Source organism: Trichechus manatus, unplaced genomic scaffold, assembly GCF_000243295.1.
Source record: "Trichechus manatus latirostris isolate Lorelei unplaced genomic scaffold, TriManLat1.0 scaffold00295, whole genome shotgun sequence".
In the NCBI taxonomy this organism is placed as follows: Eukaryota; Metazoa; Chordata; class Mammalia; order Sirenia; family Trichechidae; genus Trichechus; species Trichechus manatus.
The window spans coordinates 1,271,716-1,287,300 of NW_004444231.1; the positions used below are offsets into that span (position 1 = coordinate 1,271,716).

The 15,585-nt window shown below is 45.5% G+C and overlaps 1 pseudogene across 1 annotated transcript in view; it reads right to left on the minus strand.

Moving 5' to 3' along the window:
- Positions 1–15,585, minus strand: part of LOC101345343 (HLA class I histocompatibility antigen, A-23 alpha chain-like) — an 18,387-nt pseudogene that overhangs the window by 711 nt on the left and 2,091 nt on the right. Inside the window, exons 3-4 of the transcript XR_002822937.1 lie at positions 1,026–1,301; positions 116–378 (exon numbers count right to left, since the gene is read on the minus strand). The product of XR_002822937.1 is annotated as an HLA class I histocompatibility antigen, A-23 alpha chain-like (transcript). The remainder of the gene's footprint in view (positions 1–115; positions 379–1,025; positions 1,302–15,585) is intronic.

Consider the following 15,585-nt stretch of genomic DNA (forward strand, 5'->3'; position numbering starts at 1 on the left):
GGAGGGGAGAGGGGAGGGGAGGGAAAGGAAGGGTATTAGCCCTGACCCTGCTGGAGGTGCCCAGAAGAGCCCCTGCTTTCCCTGAGAAGGGGGTTTGCCCTTGCCCCCTTCTTACTCCATCTCAGGGTGAGGGGCTCCAGCAGCCCCTCGTGCTGCATATGGCACGTGTATCTCTGCTCCTCTCCAGAGGGCACCACCATGGTGGCCCGATTCTGGAAGGTCCTGCTCCCCGAAGGCCTGGTCTCCACAAGCTCTGTGTCCTGGGTCTGGTCCTCCCTGTCCTGCTGCCAGGTCAGTGTGATCTCCACAGGGCCCAGCACCTCAGCGTGACCTCACGGTCAGAGATGGGGTGGTGGGTCGCATATGTCTCTGGGGGATCTGAGAGGAAGGGTCAGAAAATTTAGGAACTTTCCATTACCTCCCAGAGGCCACCTGAGCAGGGCTTGTGTGACCATCCTGAGAATGAACAGGACAACTTGGGTGGGCGGATGGAGAGCAAAATCCAAACCCCAGCCTGGACCCAGGAGTGTAGAACAATCTCCTATTCCTTGGAAAGTTCTATAATTTGAGTGAGCCCAGGATAACACGCTCTAGGTCTCTGAGGGGAAGAACAGGGACTTCTGGTCCTGACCAGAGAGACTCAGAAAAGCTAGAGTCAGACCTCCAAAGAGGTTGGGTGTTTGGGTGTGGGGCAGAGAACAAGGCCTGAGAGAGAAAGTCCCCCGTGGTTCCCAAGGCCACTGACAAGTTCAATGGGAACTGTCGATCAGTTATTTTAGGAATCATCTCCCCCTCCATCCCCAGCGGCTGCATCCCTTAATTGTCCCTGAGACCCTTAGCGGTGCTCTGATCAAGTCACTCTCTGGTGCAGGATCTGGAAACTTGGGTGGACTCCTCCCTCTCCCGACCCACGGGAGGTGGGTATTCTGGCGCTGATACCATTTTTCTCTTCTCCTTGTGTGACACCAGCTGGGGAAAGAGTCCCAGCCTGAGAGATCAGGAAGGTGTCCCGCGGCCCCTCTTACCTGCTAGCTGCAGCGTCTCCTTCCCTTTCTCCAGGCATCTGCAGAGCAACTCCACACTCTCACCCTCCAGGTAGGTCCTGACGTGCTCCGCCACACTGGCCGCCTCCCACTTGCACCGGGTGATCTGAACAGCACTGTCTGCCGCTGTCCAGGAGCGCAGGTCCACATTGAGGGTGATGTAATCGGCGGCATTGTAGGCGAGCTGATAGTACCCCCGGAGGAAGCGCCGGTAGGACCCCACTTCGCAGCCAAACATCTCCGGGTTGGTGTGAGACCCTGGCCCCGCCCCCGAGGTAAGCCCCGCCCACTTAGCACCGCCCCCTGTTATATCTAAGGGCGGTGATTGGTCAGGGTCCCTTTCAGCCTAAACTAAAAGCCAGAGCTGAATCCTCACGGATTTTCCCTGATCGAGGTGCCAGGCGGGTTCCACCGCCTCTGCGTGGAGTTGGGACCCGGAGACTCGGGACGACCCGAGGGGACTCGTGACCTGACACCCGGGCCCGGCGTCACTCGCTGGCGTCGCTCTGGTTGTAGCAGCCGCGCAGGTTCTGCAGGCCCACTCGGTAATACTGTGCGTTGTCCTTGGCAATCCGTGTCTGCTGGTCCCAAAACTCCAGCCCCTCCTGCTCCTCACGGTGCCAGTGGCGCCATCCTCGGATTCGCGGCGTCGCTGTCGAACCACCGGATCTGCGTGTCGTCCATGTAGCCGACAGCGATGTACCAGGGCTCCCGGTGGCCGGGCCGGGACGTGGCGGTCTGTAAATACCTCAGGGAGTGGGAGCTTGGGGGCGAGGAGCGGCTGAGACCACCGACCCCCCTCCCCGCGGAGGGCCCGGATCTGGGGTCGATGGGGGCAAGGAGGGGTGAGGGGCTCGTGGATAGAGAAGCGGCGGCAGGAGGAGCAGGGCCGGGACGTAGGGGCAGGAGACTGGGGCGGGGGATCCGGACAAGGAGCTGGGAGGGGTGTCAGGGCGCGGGGGAGGGGACGCGGCTTCCCCGAGGGTCCCGGGTCCCCGTTGGGCGGTCCCCTCACTCCTCCCTCCACAGAGGCCATTAACCTCCCGACCCTGCACTCACCGGCCCGGGTCTGGGTCAGGGCCAGGGCCCTCGAGAGCAGCAAGAGGAGGGTCCGGAGCGCCATGACCCTGACCCTTGGAGTCTGGGGAGAATCTGAGTCCCCGCCGAGACATGTGGACTTTAAAACTGGGAACCACGATGACGCTGACTAGCTTCTCCAGAAACCGGATACCCAATGGGAATGAGAACTGGGGTCTCGTCGTGTGTGTTTCGGCAGAAGAACACGCATTGTGACACAAATTGTGAGGGAGAAGTGAAACTCATCCCTAAGTCCCCGCCCTTCTTCTGTCGCTCCTTCTCCCTCTCAAGATTCCTAACGCGCCGCTTCCCCACCACAGTCACTGCCCTCAAAGTTTGAGACCCTGAAAGCCGGGACCTGGGACTTTGCCCTGACCCCTCTGCTCCTGCACCAAGGACTCTTTGTCACACTAGCTCCCTGAATCCTCCCCCAAGGCTCTCTGAGGAAACAAAGAGGAACCCTCAGGCTGGGCCTAGCCCTTTTCCTCCTCTTCCCTTCCCTGAATACCTCCAGCCTCCCACCTCTTACCTTTCCCCCAGACTCATCTACAGGAAAACTCACTCTCAGGGAATTTGATACCAGAGAGTGAGCCCTGCCCCCCTCCAGAATGGAGGTGCAGAGGTAGGGGTTTCATCTTTAAACCTGGGAGAAGTTGTACCTGAAGCCATCAGACAGAGATTTCCACTGAAACCAGGGTTTCCTTTTTGTTTATTAACTACAGTGGGTAACTCAGATAACCCTGAACCATAAGGAATCTAATCTGGAATAGAAGTGATTTTGGCCCTTTTATGTATAAATGTGTCTGAAAGGCAGTGCAGTCAGGCTCACAAAGCTCCTAGTTTTGCTTTCCCAAACAACGTATCTGCGACTCCAGGACTGTTGTCTGTTAAAATTATCTTCATTTCATAGTCCTGAGTTTGCCTGTGTGCATCCCAGGCATATCCTCAATACAAAGAAGCACATGAAAGCACAATTTGTTACTGTATATTTCAACCAGGAGAGTGTACAAACTTTAAGTACCTCAAAGTTGTGTGGGAAAAAAAAATAAAACAGGTATCTTACTCTGATTGCAAGGGCTTTCTTTTACCCCCGAGCTCAAAATTAACAGTAAAAGCCTGACTCAAAACTGCAAAACTCAAGAACTGCTAACTACTCTGCAGCCCTAAATTTGTCTTTTCCAGCTCAAAAAGGGTAGTCAGTTAAAAACCCATTACCTCATGACTTAAAGGAAAAGACTGTGTGCTTCCTTAATTTTAATTTCAAGAGGTCACAGAGCTACAAATCCATAAAAGACCAAATTTTCAGGAATTACTTTTTAATGCTAAATCAATAACTGGCAAGTACTTTGTCACCATGGAAACTTCTATTCATTGGGCAGGAAAAAAAAAAGATAATCTGTATTTAAACTTCTATAAAATCTCTAGTCTGTCGGAGTATTTGTCTTTTTGCAGGGAAAGGCGATTCCCCAACTTGCAAAATGTTTATTGAATCATACAGCCATGAGTTAATCCAAAGCTTTCCAGGATTTTTTGCTTGTTTTGTTTTCTTTCTTTCTTTTTTTTTTACAATCATAACTAGCCTACTTTGAGCCACTTCTCTTTAGGAACCAAATGATCTCCCTGCACATATACAGATTAACTGCTCAAATGAACCTTATGTTTTAATTTCTTTGTGTTTTGATTATTTTAACAGATTTTGATGTCAGAGCTGGGACCCAGAGAAGACCACCAAGAACCCTTCGCTGCTGGAAGAGATCACGAGACAGGTACCCATGAAGGCCCTTTGTATACTCAATTGTTCACTCACCATGACCCAGGAACTTGGTAAATCTCTCCTGGGTTTGAGCTCCACTCCTTTCGTGTTGGAGCTCTGTGGGTTTATATCTAAGCAGTTTTGAGTGTCTTTTCCTTGGTAAGTCACTCTTTTGTTCTTTCTATTTGGGGTAAGATGCATCAATCTCTGTGCCTTCAGACAGCAGTTTAACAGGGACCTCAGTTTAAATGTAGCTGTTTTAAGATTCTATCATGGGCTCTTTCTTTCCCACTCCAGAGCTGCAAGTTTCTTAGAAGTGGGTTGACTATACCAAGGACTGAATTTACAGTGGCCACTTTGAGGAACTTCTGTTTTGTGATTGATTCCTATTTAAAGTATTTGAACACTCTCCTTTATTAGGTTCAAGGGAAATTCGATTGGGTCCAATGAGGAAAGTTCGACTGGGTCTGACAGAGGCCTCAGGTAGTTTTTAAAATGGGTGCAGCCGGCTCCAAAGAGTCTGGGACCCCTCCATCTGAGACTCTAGCAAGTTTATATGTTTAAAAATTGTGGATTCAGAACCCGTTTTTCTTTCTGTCGAAATGGGTCAGTCTTACCAAGACAACATGGAGTTGCACTTTAGGGAACTGGATTCTCATTTCTTTGTTTTCTGTTGTGCTGTCTAGGATTGTTGACTGTCATAAAAAGGAGAATCATAGGGTAGAACGCAGGCATTCCTCCGTCTCGTTTTTGTCCTAAGAGCTTGGCTTTGAGAGTGTTCTGTCTGATTTTTCCACCTGCTGTCATGTTGGGTGCCCCAGACCAACCATTGTCAGCTACCATGAGGTTAAGTCTTAATTCTTTTCTCTTAAAATTGCTTCCTACGTGTTATCTTCGTTCTTAATTCTTGCACCTATCTTTCTAAATGGAAAATTTCACTAAGGATGATTTCAGCCTTCATAAGGTACTTTGGGAAATTTTTTGATATAAATTGGTTCATCTGAAAAAAAATAAAGGTATGGATTGTTTATTTTGATTGGTATAATGAGGCTTAAGAAAGGTAAAATTATTCTAAAATTGCTTCTCTAAAATATTTTTTAGAAGCGTGCAAAAATCAAGGTTAAACTCTGACTTCAGGAGGAGCAACTGTTTGTCCTTCAGCCCGTATCTGTATATGTATATATGTCTTGTCTTTATGTTTATGTTATGTTTGTATATGTAATACTTTCCTACCTCTGGATGATATTACCAAATAAGATTATAATATCCCTTCAAGGAGCTTTTATTCTGATTGGTTTAGAGATAAATAAGAACTTATATAAATTGAGTATTCCTAAAAGTCCTCGAAATTAAGGAAATTAAACCTCAAATTCTTTCAGTGTTAAAAAGAGTTATTATAGAAACTAACCCAAAAACTTTTTAAAAATTGAATTTCACACAATTTAGATAAATCTTTGGCTAACTAGGCTAATTTAATAATTCTAGTTTTGATAAAAACAACCATGGTTTCTCTGAGTTACCATTTTAAGCATAATATAAGCATACATTTTATTCTACTTGAGTATACTTTTCCTAACTTATACAAGTTTACTGATAGAACAAGATAGCATTACTTCTGCTAAATATTTAAGATTATGAAAAATATAAATTTGTGCTTAACCAAATTGTATCATAATTCTGACAAACTTTATTTCAATGGCAATTATGTTTTGTGGTACATAGGCATTAAGATAATTTCCAAGGTCTTTAGGTATCTTAAAACCTGGAACTAATGCTAAACCCAGTTAATTAATGGATATTCATTATAATTTAAGTTTATATACTTTTACTTTATATTTTTATATGCTACAGAGAGGATATATATCTGGGTCTGCTAATGAATGTGTTTGTTTCTTGCCACTTTAAAGCTTGTAGTAATAAGAGATATGTGGTAAAGACAGGAAATCTTACGAAGTTCATATAAAGAGGATTTTGTTGTGATCAAAGCTCGCTGAAGTTTGATGGTCTTATTTATAAGATATTTAAAGAGCTTTAGCTAAAGTTCTTTAAATATCAAATAGTATATATAAAGCTAAAATTTGATTTTCTCTCTGTTAAAAATGACAAAATTTTCTTTAATTGCTTGACTGTTATTTGTAAACAGCAATAAAAGGTTCTCTTTATCTTCTGCATAACCCACCTGGAAGGGAGGGATTCTGTGTGTTGTGTTGACTTTATCATGTCTGTGATTGTTTAAGAAAACCAAGCCTCCTCACTTTTGAAAAAGCTAAGGTTTTTACCGTTGTGTTCCTGTAGTCCAGTACATTCAGAGCTCCTCTAACTTCAGGGAGAACAATGAGAGTCACCTTCAGGATCAGCCCAAAGATGATTCCTATGTGGTAGAGGTCAGATATACCTCCACTCTCCAACCTTTTTACCAATTCTGACACCAACATCTTCCCCACAGCACTCTCTACTTCCCTGATAGGTTTGCTAATTTGTGGCAGCAGCCACATAGAACTCACAGATCATACTCATGATTATGTGGTTTATTGGGGAAGTAACAGGATCAGGATCAACTTGGAAGTAACAGGAACAATGCAGGAGACAGGATACAGTTCATCAATCAGAACAGCTTCCAACTAAGACAGCTCTCAGCTTCTTCTCAGCCTTGCCTGCAGGCAGGCCTCACTCTCAGCCTCTGCCAGTGGGTCCCACTTGGGGCTACTGACAATGACCTCACTCAGGCCTGGCCTTTGCCCTGCTCAGGCAAGTGTTACTGTTTTTAGCTCCGCTAACATAGTGACTGGAGACACCCCACTCCTCCAGCAAGCATCCTGCCCAAAGGCACTCAGCTCTCTCTCTTTGTAGATTGGGAAGACTACCACAGTTGTCTTGTGCTGGACTACTGGTTCTCACTGCTCGTGATGCTGTGCGATCTTGTGCCATCTCCAGGGTTACAACTCTGTCTCCCTGGTCTAGGAGGTTCTCAGCACATGGACTCCAGGTCCAAAGACACCAACCTGTGTAGGATTAGCCCTTATAAACCTAGCATGATGGCAAAACTGACCAATCCCCTTAGTAGGCCACAGTTACCTTATTTTCATAGTAATTGACCAATCCCTACAAGGCTTTTATGCACCTTATTTTCACAGTAAACTGTCCAATCCCTGCAAGCATTTTATATGCCTTATCTGCATAGTAAACTGTCCAATCCCTTTGCAAGATTGTGGCCTAGTAAATCATCTTGGCAAAACTAAAAACTCAGGCCAGAAACGTCATATATAAAGAGAAACCCATGGCACTACAGTTTCCTTTTCTATTAACTTTTTGAATTTTTTATTGTCGCATCAGTTATATAGTCATCCAATAATTGTTTTTCAGTGACTTATGATCATATTTAACCAAATGTTAAATTTTCTGACAACTTCCAATATTTTGCAGCAGGTTTGAGCTGTTTTATTCAAAGCTGTCTCCCCAGCTTATAGAGCCATGCCTGGGACATTGTAGGCACTAAATTAATTTTTGTTGAATGAATGAATGACAAATACGATTATACTAAAATTTCATTGTATTACGAAAAATTACAAAATGAAAAATACAAAAACAAAAATTAGAAAAGATTTTATTTTATGCAACTAGTGTGAATGCCAGTTCATAAATTCATTTCAGTGGAGAAAATGCTGTGCATTTACCTGTTGCACAGTTGAGCCTCTGTATTAGTTTCTACTGTTGCATAGCAAATTAACACAAACTTAGTAGTTTAAAATAGCACCTGCTTATTCGCTCACAGTTCTATAGGTCAGATGTGCAGGCATGGTGTGAATTGGTTCTCTGTTCAGAGACTCACAAAGTTGTGTTGTCCTCTGGAGCTCAGGGTCCTCCTCCAAGCTCATACAGAGCTTGTTGGCAGAATTCAGTTTCTTGCAGTTGTAGGATCGAGGTCCCCATGTCTTTGCTGGCTGTCAGCTAGAGGTATTCTCAACTGCTAGTGGCCACCAGCATTCCTTGCTGTGTGGCCCCTACATCTTCAAGCCCACAATAGAGAACTTCCCTCACACTTTGAAACTCTGGGAAGAGGCCAGTCCCTTTAAGGTCAGGCCCACCCAGGATAATATCCTGTGTTAAGGTCAAGTAGGAGTCACTTGGTGGTGCAAACGGTCAATGCATTTGGCTGCTAATCAAAAGATTGGTGGTTCCAAAAACAGACCAGACTTACTGGCCTGACAGAGACTGGAGAAACCCCAAGAGTATGGCCCCCGGACACCCTTTGAGCTCAGTAATGAAGTCACTCCCAAGGTTCACCCTTCAGCCAAAGATTAGACAGGCCCATAAAACAAAACAAGACTAATGGGTCACAATAGTCCAGGGACAAGGTCTAGAAGGCAGGAGGGGACAGGAAAGCTGGTAATAGGTAACCCAAGGTCGAGAAGAGAGAGTGTTGACATGTTGTGGGGTTGTTAACCAATGTCATAAAACAATATATGTACCAACTGTTTAATGAGAAACTATTTGTTCTGTAAACCTTCATCTAAAGTACAATAAAAAAAAAATTAAAAAAAAAAAGATTGGTGGTTCAAGTCCACCCAGAGGTGCCTTGTAAAAAAGGCCTGACAATCTACTTCTGAAAAATCAGCCACTGAAAACCCAATGGAACACAGATCTACTGTGACAAACATGGGGTCTGTGATCCTTAAGGTTATGTGTCAACTTGGGTAGGCCATGATTCTCAGTGGTTCGGCAGTTAATGATGTAGTTTGGCAGTCACATGATGATGTGATCACTTCCATGATGAGAACTGATATAATATGATCCCTCCATGATGGCATCTGCTGTGAGTAGGCAATCAATGGAAAGGGAGTTTCCTTGTGGATGTGGCCTGCATCAAATATAAGCAGACTTTCTGGCAAGGCTCTTGGGCTTTTGCTCCCTCTTGATCGTGCAGCTGGCTCCTGTTCATCTGAATTCTGGTTCTTGCGACTAGCAGCCTACCTGCCGTCTTGCCTGCCAATCTTGGGATTCATCAGTCTTCGCAGCCTGTGAGCAAGAGCCGTGCTGTCTGACCTGCTGATCTTGGGTTTGCCAGCCCCACGTGGCTACGTGAACCGGGAGAAGCCTCTAGCCTAACCCATGGAGTTGGGACATTCCAGCTTCTACAATGGCATGAGCCATTTCCTTTATATAAATCTCTCTCTATAGAGAGATATACACTTTACTGGTTTTGCTTCTCTAGAGAACCCAGCCTAAGACAGGGTCTCCATGATTCAGAGTCAACTCAAGAACAACTGGTGGTGGTGGTAGAAGAAAGGAAGAGAGGATATCAAGGGGTGAGGAACAGTGAAAAGATGGAAGGATCAATATATCAGGAATCCAAGTAGGGCAAAAGGATTGTTGGAATTGATGGACACCAATCCTGGAAAACAGGCAAATATATAATGAATGGTTTGCTGATATTACTACGTTGCTGTTGTTGTTAGCTGCCATTCAGTCAGCCCCAACTCATGGTGACTCCATGCACAACATGATCAGATCATTGTGATCCACAGGATTTTCATTGGCTTATTTTCAGAAGTAGATTGCCAGGACTTTCTTCCTAGTCTATCTTAGACTGGAAGCTCTACCAAAACTTGCTCAGCATCATAGCAACATGCAAGCCTCTACTGACAGATGAGTGGTGACTACACTTGAGAAGCATTGACTGTGAATCAAACCTGAGTCTTCTGCATGGAAGGTGAGACTTCTACCACTGAACCACCACTGCTCTCAATATTACACTATAATATATGATAAAATAATAGAATCAATGTTTCCAGAGCTTATGGCCACCCTCAATGGAACAAGGAAGAAAGATGGTGATCAGAGAGTGGGACGTATGAAATTGAGACTATGGAAGGACTGGGGTTATTGTCAATGACAAGGTCTAAGGAATGACAGGGGAAAGGTGGCCCAGATGGATCAGAGTAGAAGGTCATGGGGGGAATTAGTTCAAGGAACTGAGAAGGCAGAGGTGAGTACATCATCACTACTGAATGCGTTTTCTATTGCTGCCAAAAAAAATTACCACAAACTTGCTGACTTTAAACAACACCCGTTTATTATCCCAGAGTTCTGTAATTTCCAGTTCCAACATGGGTCTCACTGGGCTAAGATCAAGGTATCAGCAGATCTGTGCTCCTTACTGGAGACTCTGTGGAAGAATCCACTTCCAAGATCATTCACATTGTTGTCCAAATTCAGTTCCTTGCAGCTGTAGGACTGAGGTCCCCATTTCCTTGCTGGCTGTCAGCCAGAGCCACCTTCAACTCCTAGAAGCCTTTCTCCAGTCCTTGCATGTAGCCACTCACATCACACTGAGTCCTCCCATTTTGGAATCTCTCTGATTTCCTTTCTGCTGCATCTCTTCTGCCTTTCTCTTCTGCCATATCCCTCTTATTCCAGCCAGAGAAATTTCTCTGCTTTTAAAGGCTCATGTGATGTCATTGGGCACACCAAGATAATTCAGGATAGTTGCCCTATTTTAAAATCCTTAACCTTTAATTACTTCAGAAAAAGTCCCTTTTCCACATAATGAAACCTATTCACAGTTTCCAAGGACAAAGGCACGGACATCTTTAGGGGGAGGGGCTGTTTTTAGCCTACCACATTTGCTTATGGTGAAATCAGCAAGGATCAAGGAGATAGCAATGCTGGAGAGAGTGACAGTGGTCCACGAGCTGATATAGTTAAGAAATGAGAGGACTGGTGACATGGATTGAATTGTGTCCCGCAAAAATATCTGTCAACTTGACTGGGTCATGATTCCCAGTATTGTATGATTGTATACCATTTTGTAATCTGATGTGATTTCCTATATGTTGTAAACTCTATCACTATGATGTAATAAGATGGATTAGTGGCAGTTATACTGATGAGGTCTAGAAGATTAGATAGTGTCTTAAACCAATCTCTTTTGAGATATAAAAGAAAGAAGCGAGCAGAGACACATGGGAACCTTATACCACCAAGAAAGCAGTGCTGGGAGCAGAGCACGTCCTTTGGACCTGAGGTTTCTGCGCAGAGAAGCTCCCAGACCAAGGGAAGATTGATGACATGGCTTCTTCCTCCAGAGCTGACAGAGAAAGTGTTCCCATGGAGCTGATGCCTAGAATTTGGACTTGTTGCCTACTGGACTGTGAGAGAATAAACTTCTCTTTGTTAAAGCCTTCCACTTGTGGTATTTCTGTTATAGCAGCACTGGATGACTAAGACAACTGGCCTAAGTGGTCTGTAGGTAATAGCTGCAATGAGACAAGTGGGCTCCCTAACTAATGACAGGATATTCACAGCTGGGGACATTAGGGAGGAGGGAGGGAGAAAGATCTGAGAGCAGCAACAGGGAGCAAGGATGCTCGCCCACCTCCACATTCAGGGGTACAAGGTCTGTGGGAGAAACACTCCCTGTGGGAGCACTTCAGAGGGACAGAGTCCTCAGGAGACCCAGGTCTCTGTCAGAGCTCGAGGTGAAGGGACCATCCTAGAGAGGATCCAGGAGATTGTGCTGATCTTGGGCTGAGAACTTCAGGGTACAGTGGAAAGGTGTCAGGAGTTGGAGAGAGGGTGTAAGGGGAGACAGAACTGGGGTGTGCAAAGCTTTGTGGAGATGAGAGTGCAAGGTAATCGGGGACCTGGGGTGACTGACACATACAGGGGAAGGGGCATGATGGGATCAGTCCTGGTGGGCTAGAGGAAGATACTGGTAGTGAGGTGGTGAGAGATGAAGGTGAGGAGGAGTTGAAGTTTGGGGTTCTCACTTGGACTCTATCGATGAAGAAGGGGAGGTCTAGGAGGCTGATATTAGCTGTAGTGTGTGGACCCTTTCTTGAGCCCTTGATTATGGAATGAAATACCTGGGACAGGAGGGTTCTTAGAGGAAGTACTTGGGTTCACTGTGGGAGGGGAGTGTGCTCCACCAGGTCTTAGGCCTACCTTACATACCCCCTGAAACTGCATCCAACCTCTGCTAGCCCTTAGTTGCCATTGTGGACCATCCAGTCATTCCAACTCATAGCGACACTGTAGGACAGAGTAGAACTGCCCTTAAGGTTTCCTAGGCTGTAATCTTTATGGGAGCAGATCGCCAGGTCATTCTCCCACAGAGGCACTGGTAGGTTTGAACAGCTGATCTTTCAGTTGGCAGCCAAGTGCTTAATCAATGTTCCACTGATAGCCCTAGATTACCTAAAGCCCTGGAGCTATAAGGACCCCCAGCTGCATCTGTCCTTCTGAGTTCTCTGACCCAGAGTTTCCTCACTTTGCTTCAGGAGGACTTCTCCAAGACTAACTTAAGCACCCTCCTCCTTTCTCCTCTTCCCAGGCTTTTTCATGCCCTCTTTCCCCAACCTTTTGGTTAGCAGTCAAACTCTTAACCACTGCACCACCAGGGCTCCATCAAAAGTAACAAAGGTGTAGGGATTCAGAAATTTCACATCAATCTTAAAAGAAACTATTCAGTGTTCCACCTCCAATGGTGGCAGGCTAGCCTGTTTCAGACCAACCCTCCCTCCAAGAACAACTACAAAATGCAGTCAATAGGTAAGAACATCTGCTTGAAGGCACTGGAGCCACCAAGGTAGTGAGGACTTGTTGGAGCGAGAGTCTAGAAAGACGGTGATCCCAGATGTGTGGGCCCAATATTTGGTAATAGTCTTCAAGGCATTTGTCAAGTTAAGTGTGGTGACTGAGAGCCTGAGAAGCTGAGCAGGGCTTTTGGCAGACTCTACTGGCTGAAAGCAGAGAATACCAGAAAGATGTTTACCTTTATTTTACTGACTACACAAAGGCATTCGACTGTGTGGATCATACAGAATACCAACTAATGGACAATACATAAGTGGTAACTTTGGTGAAGGGTAAGACGGTACACAATACTGGGGAAGCCAGCACAACTTGTACAAGGAAAGGTCATGGAAGCTCCATAGACACATCCAAACTCCCTGAGGGACCAAATTGCTGGGCTGAGGGCTGTGGAGACCATGGACTCAGGGAACATCTAGCTCAACTGGCATAACATAGTTTATAAAGAAAATGTCCTACATTCTACCTTGGTGAGTAGCATCTTGGATCTTAAAAGCCTGTGAGCAGCCATCTAATGTACTCCACTGGTCTCATTCCTTCCAGAACAAGGGAGTGTGAAGAGAACAGGATACAAGGGAATGATTAGTCCGAAGGACTAATGGACCACAGCTACCAAGGCCTCCACCAGACTGAGTCCAGTACAACTAGATGGTGCCTAGCTACCACCACTGACTGCTCTGACTGGGATCACAACAGAGGGTTCTGGACAGAGCTGGAGAAGGATGTGGAACAAAATTCTAACGCACACAAAAAAGACCGGATTTACTGGCTTAAAGGAGACTGGAGAAACCCCGAGAATATGGCCCCCAGACACCCTTTTAGCTCACTGGGGAAGTCACTTCCGAGGTTCACCTTTCAGCCGGGGAGTGGACAGCCCCATAAAACAAAACGGGACTAATGAGGCACCGCAGTCCAGGGACAAGGACTAGAAGGCAGAAGGGGACAGGAAAGCTGGTGATAGGGACCCACCGTTGAGTATGGATAGTGTTGATGTGTTGTGAAGTTGTTAACCATTGTCATAGGACAACATGTGTACTAACTGTTTAATGAGAAGCTATTTTGTTCTGCAAACCTTCATCTGAAGTGAGAATAGCAGCACAACTGAAAGAACGTAGTTGATGTCACTGAACTGTCCATGGAGAAATTTTTGAAATGGTGTATCTTTGGCTAGGGATATTTTCACCAAAAAAAAAAAGGTCGAGAAGGGGGAAGGTTGACATGTCATGGGTTTGTTAACCAGTGTCATAAAACAATATGTGTACTACTGTTTCATGAGAAACTATTTGTTCTGTAAACCTTCACGTGAAGTACAATAAAAAAAAATTAAAAATTAAAAAAATTTAAAAATAAAATAAAATACTCCACTGGTCTCACCCCTTCAGGAACAAAGGAGAATGAAGTAAACAAGATACAAGGGAAAGATTAGTCCAAAGGACTAATGGACCACAGCTGCCATGGCCTCCACCAGACTGAGTCCAGCACAACTAGATGGTGCCCGGCTACCACCACTGACTGCTCCAACAGGGATCACAAAAGAGGATCCTGGACAGAGCTCGAGAAAAATGTAGAACAAAATTCTAACTCACAAAAAAAAGCAGACTTACTGGCCTGACAGAGACCGGAGAAACCCTGAGAGTATGGCCCCCAGACACCGTTTGAGCTCAGTAATGAAGTCACTCCCGAGGTTCACCCTTCAGCCAAAGATTAGACAGGCTCATAAAACAAAACAAGGCTAATGGGGCACAACAGCCCAGGACAAGGACTAGAAGACAGGAGAGGACAGGAAAGCTGGTAATGGGGAACCCAAGGTCGAGAAGCGAGACTGTTGACATGTCGTGGAGTTGTTAACCAATGTCATAAAACAATATGTGCACTGACTGTTTAATGAAAAACTATTTGTTCTGTAAACCTTCATCTAAAGTACAAAAACAAAAGATCATTTTAAAAAGAATACCAACTAAGATGTTTCAACAAACGCATGCAATGCTGGAAGCACTCACTTGTCTATGCCAAGAAATTTCATTACCTCGCCAACCAACTGAATCCATATTTGTGCCCATTCCAAAGAAAGGTGATCCAATATAATTCAAAAATTATTGAACAATATCATTAATATCACATCCAAGGAAAGTTTTACTGAAGATAATTAAAAAACAGTTGCCACAGTACATCGACAGGGAACTGTTAGAAATTCAAGCCAGATTCAGAAGAGGATGTGGAACAAGGGATATCACTGCTGATGTCAGATGGATCTTGGCTGAAAGCAGAGAATACTAGAAAGATGTTTACCTATGTTTTATCAGTTTCGCAAATGCATTCTACTGTGTGGATTATAACAAATTATGGATAATATCGCGAAGAATGGAAATGACAGAACACTTGATCATGCTCATGCAGAACCAGTATATAGACCAAGAGGCAGTCATTCCAACAGAACAACGGGGTGCTGCATGGTTTAAAATCAGGAAAGGTGTGTGTCAGGGTTGTATCCTTTCACCATACTTATTCAATATGTATGCTGAGCAAATAATCCAAGAAACTGGACTATATGGAGAAGAATGCGGCATTAGGACTGAAGATGCGCAAACTCCTACTTGGGGATCGAAACCCTCCAGTTGGATAAGAAAACTCAGACCCTACTCCCATCTCTACCTGAGCTCTTCTTCCTCCAGATCACAACTGCAGCCACCACAGCTCCAACAAACAGCAGTCCAAAGACAACCAGGCCAGCAACAATTCCCATGATGGACTGAGGAAGTGGCTCTGGGAAGAGAAGGGAAGGCGAAGGGTCCTGACCGACAGTTCTCAGCCCCAACCCTGCTGGAAGTCTCCAGAAAGGCTCATGCTTTCCGAAAAAAGGCTCCGCCCCCATCCCCTTTTACCCCATCTCAGGGTGCGAGGCTCAGTCAGCCCCTCGTGCTGCACACGACATGTGTATCTTTGCTCCTCTCCAGAGGGCACCACAATGGCTGCCCACTTCTGGAAGGTCCCATCCCCCGCAGGCCTGGTCTCCACAAGCTCCACGTCCTGGGTCTGGTCCTCCTCGTCCCGCTGCCAGGTCAGGGTGATATCCGCTGGGTAGAAGCCCAGAGCCCAGCACCTCAGTGTGGCCTCACGGTC